General features: G+C 40.3%; 1 long non-coding RNA gene across 1 annotated transcript; it reads left to right on the plus strand.

The window, feature by feature from the left end:
- Positions 1–536: 536 nt before the first annotated feature.
- On the plus strand, positions 537–8,306 carry LOC122691359. The gene is made up of 3 exons (XR_006340400.1): positions 537–778; positions 3,640–3,704; positions 8,154–8,306. It is a non-coding gene; the product is annotated as an uncharacterized LOC122691359 (long non-coding RNA).
- Positions 8,307–11,676: the final 3,370 nt, after the last annotated feature.

The raw sequence follows: 11,676 nt of genomic DNA on the forward strand, positions 1-11,676 counted from the left end.
GGAGCGGCCGGTGAGGCGGCGTGAATGCACCGCTAATTATCACCGAAATGAACAAACCCAGCAGTATTATTATTTCATCTTCTGCCCCTTCCCTTCCTCACTACCCGCCTCCCCCGCCCCATCCATATTTTTGTCTTTTCATCCACATGACTGCCCGGGCCGAGGAGGGGAGAGGGGCGGGGGCCCCGGGGAGGATGCCGCGTCTCCACGGTGTGGCAGCACTGGCCCGGGAACCGCGCGCTGCAGCCGCTGCCTGCGCGCTGGGCGCGCCCCGGTGTCTGCGCGCGTGCGTGCACGTGCGCGGGAGAGCGCGCTGTCTCTCAGCACATGTGCAACGTGTGCGGGTGTCGGGGTGTGTAACCACACCTGTGCCCGTGCGGCAGGATGGGTGTGAACCTGTGGGTGTGTGTCTGCGCTGTCTCTGCGGGTCCGTCTGCTTGGGGGGGAGTGCCCAGGCCTGTGATTGTGGCGCCGGTGTGAGTCTCCTGGCCGCGGCGGATGGTGTGTGTCTCTGATATGTGTATGTCTTTGTTTGTGGGTGTACATATCTGAGCAGGAACCGCCACCGCTGTCTCTGCCTGGGTCACTGTTTCCGAGCCTGTGGTGTAGACATAAGCATATTTGTGCGTGGGGCTGGGAGAATCAGGGTGTCTGAGAGGGGCATGTCTGGGATGCCTGGTGTGGTGTGTCAGTGTGAATAGTGCTCCCACTGTGCATCTCTGTCCCAGTGTCAAGTGTGAGTTTCTGGGACCGTCTAGATGTGTGTGAACATGTACAGGTATGTGCACATATATGTCTGACCACGTGCCTATGAACATCCGGCTTTCCTGGGAAACCCAGTGGCCTGGGGATGGTGGCTGGCTGGAAGGTGCCACCCCCAGGGTGGGTCGAAATGAAGCTACAGGTGAACAATCACGAGGAACCCTTGTTCCATTTGCTGGCCCCCATGGGATCCTCCTGGGGTCCAGTTTTCCCAGCTACGAAAAGAGAGTGGGAGAGACATTTAGCTGGTTTTTGAATGAGTGTTAAGTTTTTTTCAAATGCTTTTGATGAATCTATTAAGATGATCCAGTGATTTTTCTCCTTTGTTACTGTGATAAGTTATATTGTGTGCCTTTCAAATATTAAGTCGGTCCTGCATATAAAGATAAATTGCACTTTGCTGCCATGATGTATTATCTTTTTACATATTGCTGGATTCTATTTGTTAATATTTTGTGAATTATTTTAGTGTAGAAGAGGGAGATTGTACACATTGCACACTTTTATTGTAACATTTGAGTCTGGTTTTTTTGGTGGTATCTTATTGTTTTTATTGTGTTAAAATATATGTAGCATAAAATTCACCATTTAAAATTTTAAAGTGTACAATTCAGTGGCATTGAGTACATACACAATGTCCTGTGACCATTACTACTACGGAGTTTTAGAACATTTCATCACCCTCGAGAAAACCCCTTATACATTCAGTTCAATTCAGTTGCTCAGTCATGTCCAACTCTTTGTGACCGCATGGATTGCAGCACGCCAGGCTTCCCTGCCTGTCACCAACGCCCAGAGCTTGCTCAAACTCACCTCCATCGAGTCGGTGATGCCATCCAACCATTTCACCTTCTGTCATCCCCTTCTCTCCTGCCTTCAATCTTTCCCAGCATCAGGGTCTTTTCCAATGAGTCAGTTCTTTGCATCAGGTGGCCAGTATTGGAGTCTCAGCTTCAGCATCAGTCCTTCCAATGAATATTCAGGACTGATTTCCTTTAGGATTGACTGGTCTGATCTCCTTGCAGTCCAAGGGACTCTCAAGAGTCTTCTCCAACACCACAGTTCAAAAGCAGCAGTTCTTCAGTGCTCAGCTTTCTTATACATTAAGCATCCAGTAAAGAACCCACCTGCCAATGCGGGAGATGTTAAAAGAACTAGGTTGGATCCCTGGGTGGGGAAGATCACCTGGAGAAGGAAATGGCAACCCACTCCAGTATTCTTGCCTGCAAGATTTCATGGGAAGAGGAGCCTGATGGGCTACAGTCTGTGGGTTTGCAAAGAGTTGGACACGACTGAGGCAAATTAACACCCCACCCCCTCCTGCTCCCTGGCCCTCTCAACTGGTAATCTGTTTTGGGTCTCTGTGGATTTGTTTATTCTGGATATTTCATATGAATGAATTACACAGTAAAACTTTTGTGTGTGTGTGTATGTGTGTGTTGGGCTTCTCTTGCTTAGCATAATGTTTTCAAAATTCATCTAAATTGTAGTGTGTGCGTCATTTTTCTTGGCTAAATAATATCTCACTGTATGGATATACTGTATTTGGTTTATGCGCCCATTAGCTTATAGACATTTGGCTATTTCCACCTTTGGGCTATCACAGATAGTGCTGCCATGAACATTTGTGGATGAGCTTTTGTTTGAACATTCGTTCTCAGTTCTTTTAGGCACATGCTTAGGAATGGAAATTATGGGTCACATGGTTTAATAATATGTTTAACTTATTGAGGAACTGCCACACTGATTTCCAAAGTGATGACATCATTTTATATTCCCACCAGCAGTGTATGAAGATGCCAGATCATCACCATCACTGTTATTTTTCAGTTTCCTTTGTTGTTGTTGTTAATTATAACCAAGCTAGTGGGTGTGAAATACTATCTTATTGTCATTTTGACTTGAGCTTTCTTGATGACTAACGACATTGAGTTTCGTTTTATGTGCTTATTGGTAATTTATATATCTTCTTTAGAAAAATATCTATTCAAGTCTTTTGCCCACATTTTAATTGGATTGTTTATCTTTTGGTTGGTGAGTTACAAGATAATACTTACTGGATTACCAAACCCTTATCAGAGATATGACTTATAAATATTTTCTTCCATTTTGTAGGTTTTTTTTTTGTATTCTCTTGATGGTGTTCTTTCATGGATAAAATTTTCTCATATTTTTGTGGAGTCTTTTGGGTTTTCTACCTGAAGATAGAGATAGTTATATGTCTTCTTTCCAATTTTAAATGCTATCTTGCCTAGTTGCTCTGGCTGGAACTATTTCAATGTTGAATAGAAATACTGAAAGCAGAATCCTTGTCTTGTTTGTTAGTGGGAAAGCTTTCAGACTTTCACCATTGATTATGACGTTGGTTGTGGGTCTTTCATAAATGGTCTTTATCATGTTGAGGGAGTTTCCTTCTCCCTAGTTTGTATCATTAAAGGGTGTGGGCTTATGTCAAATTATTTTTTTCTGCATCAATTGGAATGATTAGGAATGTACTTTCTTTCATTCTATTAATGTGATGTATTATATCATTTTTTGAAGGTTGAGCCAACTTTGCATTTCTATGTTAAATTTCACATGGTTATGGTACATAATCCTTTAAATACGTTGCTGGGTTTGGTTTGCTAGTATTTTGTTGAAGATTTTCATATCTGTATTTACAAGTTGTGTTAGTCAGTTGTTTTCTTGTATTGTTTTTGACTGACTTTGGTATTAGGGTCATGCTGACCTCATAAAATGCATAAAATTTTTGAAAGAGTTTGAGAAGATTGGTATTAATTCTTCTTTAAATGTTTGGTATAATTCACCAGTGAATCCATCTGGTCCTGGACTTTTCTTGGTTGGGAAGTTTTGATTACTGATTAATTCTCTTTGCAGGTATAACTCAGAGATATTGTGGACTCGGTTCCAAATCACCATAATAGAGTGAATATCACTATAAAGTGAGTCATACAATTTTTTTTTTGGTTTCTCAATACATTTAAAAATTGGGCTTACATTGTATTGTAGTTTATTAAGTATATAATAGTGATATTGTGTACAATCTACATACTTTAAATAAAAATACTTTATTGCTGAAAAATGTTAACCATCATCTGACAATGCCAAATCCTTCAATTTGTAAAAACCTAAATATTTGCAAAAAGTTTGTGAATTTTGTTGATCTCCTAAAAGAACCAACTTTTGATTTTTATTGATTCTTTATTTTATTTTACTTAACTGACTCTAATATTTATCATTTCCTTCCTTTTGCTAGCTTTGGGTTTATTTTCCTCTTCTTTTTCTACTTGTTGAATGTGTCAGGTTAAGTTTTTTGATTTGAGATCTTTCTTCTTTTTAAATGTAGGCATCTAAATCTTCAATTTTTCCTTGACACTGCTTTGCTGCATCCCATAACTTTTTGTATTTTGTGTTTTCATTTTTTGTTTCAAAATATTTTCTAACGTCCCTTGCAATTTCTTCTTTCATCCATTAGTTATTTAAGAGTGTGTTGTTTAATTTTAAGATGTCTGAATTTTCCACTTTTCCTGTTATTTGTTATTTTATTATCTGTGACCAAAGGAGTTACTTTGTATGATTTAAACCTTTTAAAATATATTGAGACTGCTTTTGTGGCTGCTCCTGTGGTCTATACTGGAGATTGTTTTGCATACACTTTAAAAGATGTATATTCTGTTGTTGTTGTTGGATGAAGTGTTCTGTATGCTTCTATAAGATTGAGTTGGCATTTATGTTGTTCAAATCTACTTTCTTAATCAATCTTCCATCTAGTTGTTCTACCTATTATTGAATGTTTGGTATTGAAGTTTCCAACTATTATTGTGGAACTGTCTATTTCTCTCTTCAATTTTGTCAATTTTGTCTTCACATATTTTGGGACTCTGTTGTTAAGCATAGGTATGTATATCATTGCTATATATAATAGCTTCTTGATGGATTGACTCTTTAATCAATGTGTAAGTTCCTTCTTTGTCTCTTGGAAAATTTGTTGTCTTAAAGCCCATTTTGTCTGATATTAGTTAGGCTGCCTCAGTTCTCTTTTGATTACTTTCATGCATAAATTTTCCTGCATCCTTTCACTTTTAACCTATTTGTGCTTTTGGCTATAAAGTGAGTTTTTAATATAAATAGGATGGATAAAAAAAGTTCTATTGTACAGCACAGGGAAATATATATATCTTGTGATAAACCATAATAATATGAAAAGATATACATATATATGAATCACTTTGCTGTACAACAGCAATTAACACAACATTGTAAATCAACTATACTTCAATAAAAATTACACTTACTTTTATCTGGAATACTCTTTGTCTCAAAGTCTATTTTTTTTTAATATTGATGTAGCTACACCAAACTTTTACTGCTTACAGGGTATACATTTTCTCCCCTTTTAATTAGTCTTACTATTTTAAATATTTCTTTTGTTGGAATAAAGTTAACCTTGCTTGTCTGAATCAGAATAATAATATTTGCTTTTTAATTGGAGTGTTTAGAACATAGCCATTTCTTAATACAGTTGCGTTTAAGTCATGTCACCTACTATTTGTTGTCTATTTGATCTCTTTTTATTTCTGTTTTGTCTTTCTCTTTATTTTGGAATATAGAAACTTTTTGATTCCATTTTTCCTTCTATTCTTTTTTTCAGATGTATTTCTTTTTACTTTAACTCTACTGAGAGTTAATATTCTTCCTCTTCATCTAAAACATAAAAATCTTAAATGCTATCATTTTCATTTATTCTTCCCTATTCATTGTGCTATTATTTTCGTATATCTCTATCTATGTACATCTATCTGAGATCTGTCTCCATCACCATCGTCATCATCATCATTGCCATTTTCTCTCCTACATAAGTTATAAATTTCACAAAGCAGTGCCATTATTTTTGCTTTGAATAGGCAGTTGTCTATTACAAAGCCAAAGAGAAGGAAAAGGGAATCTTTTAAAATGTATTCACATGTTTGCCATTTCCAGTACTCTTCATTTCTTCCCCAAAGTCTGAGTTGCCATCTGATTTAATTGCCCCTCTGCCTAAAAAATTTTTTAAAGCATTTCTTTTTTTGTAATGTAGGTCTCCTGAAAATTAACTCTCTATGCTTTTGTTTATCTGAAAGTATCTTTATTGCATGCTTATTTTTGAAGGATATTTTTGCCAGATATATTAATATCTAGATTGATAGATATTAACTCTGGATTGATAATTTTTATCTTTCAGCATCTTAAAGACATAGCTTCTATTTTTTCTTATCTGCATCTTTTCTGATGAGTTACTTGTCAACTATATAATTATTATTTGCATGTATTGTGTTTTTCTCTACTTTTTAGATACATCTTTTACTTTGTTAGTGTTTTGACTATGAGATGCCTATGTATGGCTTTCTTATATTTATATTTCTGTTGGGATCTCCTGAGCTTCTTGGATCTCTCAGCTGGTGCTTTTCATCGAACTTGGAAAATATTCTTTCAAATATTTCTCTCTTTCTCTCCTATCCTTTTAGAGTGCCAGTAACATCTGTTTAAGACTACTTAATATTGTTCTACAGTAGCTGAGGCTCAGTTCATTTTTTAAAGTTTTTTTTTGCTGCTTCTGTTGTTCAAATTGGGTAACTTCTGCTGATCTGTCTTCAAGTTTCCTGGCTTTCTTCTGCCAATTTCAATCTGATTTTAAGAGCATCCAGAGAATATTTCATTTCAGTTATGGAACTTTTCAGCTCCAGACTTTCCATTTGATTCTCTTTTATGGTTTGTATTTGAAGGTCCCCATTTTTAATCCTCCATGTTCTTTTTTCTTTTAATTCTTCAACATTTACATATGCCTGTTTAAATGTCCTTGGTTGTCAATTACAAGTTCTAAATAGCTCAAGATCTGTTTCTATTTTCTACTTTTTTACTTAATTTGGGGTCACTTTCCTGTGTGCTTTTTTGTTTTGCTTTGCTTTTTGCACATGTAGGAACTTTTTACTGCATTGATATTTTGGATAATTTGGATTTTGCTGTCTTCTTTTAAGTGGTGATGAGTTTTGCTCTGGCAATTGGTTAAATTACTGGTGGATTCTCTTGATTTTGCTAGGTGTGATTTTATTTTTTTGTTATGCCGCATCTATGTAGATTTTTTACTTCGGTCTTAGGACATGGCCCTTACTTTAGAACATGGTTCTTCCACTGCATAGACTTTCTAGTTTCTCAGTTTTATGCCTGAGGTGTTCAGTGGGAGTCTTCCCACTCTCACTGGGCCAGAATTCCCTACATGGTGTAACTTCTGATGTCCAGCATTTAGCCTTCATCACTAGCTCTCAACTAGCCTTGCAGAGTCTTGTTCTACACATGCATAACACCTCTATTGACCAAGGATCTTCAGGGAATCCCAACAGAAATTTCTGGTTCTTAGCTCGTAAACAGCCCCTCTACCTCAGTGCCCTGCCTTGAAAACCTGGAGGAATTCAGGCTAATGAAGTACCCACAGGAAAAACTTGAGAAAAAGAGAACACTCTTACACTTGTGTTCCTTACCGTGTCCAGATATGATGAGGACCTTAGGGCAACTTGCCTAATTTCTTCTTGCTTCAGTTTCATCTGCAAAATGGGAATGATAGCAGTAACACTGATAGGGTTATATTGAGGATTAAATGAGATAATACACGCAACATACTTAGACCAGTGCTTAGCGTGTAGTGGGTACTATGTAAGAATTATCTGCTTTTTTCATCCTGGCCCCACAGAGCTCATTTATGGCTCCAAGCACACAGTGGCAGCCCCTAGAATTCAAGGCTTCATGATGGAAGAGGAATATTCTAGGCCCTTTTCCTGAGCTGCATGAGAAGATCTTTGGATTATCCATAGATCAGGAAGGTAACCACACTCTAGAAGAATCCGCTCTAGAGAATAGACTCCTCCTAGGTACCAGCTAGGTTCTTTTGCAGTCACCATTTGCAAAAGCTCTACTCATTGCCAGTGCCTCTGTGAAACCCGCTATGATTCTGTAGACTCAGGCATTACTTAGGATGGGATTACAGGGTTTACTTGAGGCATCTAGGTGCTTTGAGGGTACTTGGCAACCACCGCAGTCTCAAGAAATTCCTCCTCTTGAGGTACTACTGATGTCCAATCCATCTTTTGCTTGCCTGAAAATTCGTGTTTTTTTAAAACCTGAAATTTTATAAAGGCAACAGAAAGTTTCCCTGTGAATAACTGACCTCTCCAAATGAGGGCTGTCAACTACCCATCTCTTCTAATGGGGATAGTGTAGGAGCTTCTGTCTGAGTCCCCTTTGGATTCTTCCTGCTGACTCATATTCTGGATCCATGTCCAGGCTTGTATGGACAGGCCTGACCTGTGCCGCCCCTCAATTCCTGAAATGCACCCATGGCTTGTCTCCATTTCTTTCAGAATCACAGGAGAACATTACCTTTCCTGAAGCCAAAGTCAGACAAATTCGTGGCAATTTTACCAATGTTCTGCCCAAAGCTGCTCAAAAGTAGACCTCCGTTCCTCAGGCCACGTTAGCTGGGTGTCCACGCCTGGGTCTTTGTCTCTGTCTGTGCGCAGATGACCACTAGTTCCGAAGACCCTGAGTGGAGTTCTCTAGTCAAAGAAGGTTTGGGAACTATCGGCTAAAAAGAATGAAACAGGATTATTTATCGCAGGGTTCTTCTTACTCAGCTCACTTGCATTGTGATTCTTTCGTTATGCAGGAATTAGCGTTTGGTCATGTGTCCAGATCTGCGGTGAGCATCTTCTCGTGGGATCAGTGTCCTGCCCAGCCCACTTGGAGAAATGCTGGATTTGAGTCACAAGAACCATAGTTTACCTTGGGGGAAGTTGAATACTAATGACTAATGTGTATGTGTATGTTCCTGTTTGGCCCTTTATTTTCAATAAATGGTTCTCTGTTGGTACCTAAAGTGCTTGAGGGGGGAGTGGTGCAAGGAATACTCAGTAGTTTTCCTATGATTTTTTGTTCTATAGCACTGAGGCCAGGCCTGCATAATAGAAGTGGATACAAATATTAGGCAGAAAAAAAGGGACACAAACAGCCATGTTTTACCTCCTGCTTTAAGCAGTCTCATCATTCCGAGCTTGGGAGTGATTCCCCACCAGAGGGAAATGAGAACTGGGAGGCCTGCAGGAGCCATTGCATTCAACACTTTCATTTGGAAAATGGGGAAACTGAGGCCCAGGAAGGGAATGCTTGTACCAGGCTGGGCGGAATCGAGACCCGTTGAATGTCCAAGTGTGAGTGTGTGTTAGTCACTTGGTCATGTCCAACTCTTTGCAACTCCATGGACTGTAGCCCACCAGGCTCCTCTCTCCATGGGATTCTCCAGGCAAGAATACTGGAGTGGGTTGCCATTTCCTTCTCCAGGGGATCTTCCTGACCCAGGGATCCAACCTGGGTCTCCCACATTGTGGGCAGATTCTTTTACCGTTTGAGCCACCGGGGAAGCCCAGGTATAATGTCCAGGTATAAGCCTCTGCCTGAGTGCTTCTCAGATGAGGCTGCATTTTAGCATCACCTGGGGAAACTTTAAAAATCTTGGTGTCTGGGCTGCATCCAGAGCAGTAAAGTCAGAACCTTGGGAGTAAGACCTGGGCATTAGCAGTTTTTAAATCTCCCTAGTGATCCCCCTGTGCTTCAGAGGGCATTGACATGCCCAGAAACCTAGGGGTTGACAGAGATATTTCAGAGGTGCTGTGTGATGGCATAGGGCAGGGAATCTCCAGATCCTCTTGTTCCTCCTTTCTCAAAGTAGCTCTGCTTGCATCTCGTTATTTGTTGCTTCCCTATAAAATATCACTAGAAGAAAAGCCCTTATTGTGCTTCTCCAAGTCAACCCCTCCCACTTCACTGATGGGGAAGGGGTGACCTGCTCAACATCATGGAAGCCTTTGACACAACCTGGATTCAAACTCCATCTCCTGACTATATCCCCTCCCCTCCACTGCCACCACCCAGACTCTGCAATCACCTCTTGCCCTCAAATTCTTTTCTTTTTAAATGACTCAACACCCCCACAAAGTCATCCTCAAACCTCCTCATGCTTCCTTGTAATCCCACTGGCAGAGTCATGCTCTCCTGTGGACCAGATTCTTTGTTTGGGGTTCTGCAGATTAATCAAGGATGGCCGGGGGTCATGGGGCACTTTGGGTATAGAGATTATGTTGAGGGCTGTGAGTTGGGGTGGGGGGAGCAGCTGACATCGAATTAGCCTTCATTTTAAGTTTTGATGCAGCAATTATGACTTCTGAATAGCAGTGGTTGTTACTGAGGATGGTCGCCTCAGCAGTGCACATAATTATTATAATTACTGTGTACCTAATGATGCCTAATAAGGAGCGACACCGCACAGAGGCGCGGTGGCCGCTCAGCCTGGTGGTCTGGGCTCTGGAGGGGGAGCAGCTGGGGTTCTGATGCCCGTGTGGGGCTTTAACAGGGACGCCGGGCTGCCTGTTTGCTGGAGACCAGGGTTGCACAGTGTGTGGGAAGAGAAAACTCCCAGAAAGAATGTGCTGGCATCAGCTCAGAGGCAACCAGTGTGGATGTGGCTGAACAGAAGCCATCCTTCTGCAGTCATTGAATTCATGGTCTTATGTTCATGCTAATTCCCAGTCCTCAGGGAATCTGCTTAGGGAAGACAGACATGAATGGCACTTCATTGACTAGACATGAGTGTGTGTATTTACTTAAAAAATCACTAATTTTAATAGAGGAGTGTGTGCCAAGCAATGTCCATTCTTCACCTCATTTAAGTGTTGCAACAGCACCATTTCACAGATTGGGAAATTGAGGCCCTATGATCATTCCAATGGCAAACACAGTTGCCATTTATTAAGCATTGTAATATCTGCCAGGCACTATACTTGGATCTCTCACCTTGAAAGTGAAAGTTGCTCAGTTGTGTCCAACTCTTTGCGACCCCATGGATCATACAGTCCATGGAATTCTCCAGGCCAGAATACTGGAGTGGGTAGCCATTCCCTTCTCTAGGGGATCATCCAACCCAGGGATCAAACCCAGGTCTTCCACATTGCAGGCGGATTCTTTACTATCTGAGCCACCAGCAAAGACCTATTTCACCTTATCCCAACAATAATCCCATTAGATAGGTTTTGTTATCATTGTTTCTTATTTATTCTCATAATACAGATGAGAAACTGAGGCATGGGGAGGGAAAATGACTTGCCCAAGGTCATACAGCTGTTCATGTCAAAGCTGCTGCCTAACATCTTTTTCTCTTCCTTAATTAACATGTTTTAAATAACGAGAATATGCCAGGCACAGAACAAGCAGATTACACTCTAGTTGGGAAAGACAAAACAAAATCAAATTAGCAAGTAAATATATAATATTTAGGATATAAACAGGATAATAGGACAAGAGGATGAACAGGAAGAGCGTCTGTCTTGATATTTATTTATTATTATTATTTTGAAATTTATTTATTTCGTTTTACCAGATCTTAGTTGCAAATACAGGCTCTTTAGTTGAGGCCATATAGGATTTAGTTCCCTGACAGGGATCAAACCCAGGCCCCCTGTGTTAGGAGTACAGTGTCTTAGCCACTGGACCACCAGGGAAGTCCCAGAAAGAGTTCTATCTTAAGACAGACAATGAGGACATCATTAATCATGTCAATTTTGGGAAGAGACTTGAATGCAGTGAGAGGAGAAGCCACATAGATATTTCAGGGAACAGTGGTTTAAGCAAACACAAGAGCCAGTGCAAAGGCCCTGAGGCGGGAACACATGTAGTATACTCAAAAGAAGGCCAGAGTGATGAACTAGACTGAGAGGGAGAGAGTTGCAAGGAAAGATCAGAGAAGTGGTAAGAAGTCAGATGCTATAAAGTCTTACAGATGAGGTTAAGGACGTGGCATTTTATTCTAAATGTATGGGAAGCCCTAGGAGGGTT

The sequence above is a fragment of the Cervus elaphus genome, chromosome 4 (genome assembly GCF_910594005.1).
Source record: "Cervus elaphus chromosome 4, mCerEla1.1, whole genome shotgun sequence".
NCBI classification, from domain to species: domain Eukaryota; kingdom Metazoa; phylum Chordata; class Mammalia; order Artiodactyla; family Cervidae; genus Cervus; species Cervus elaphus.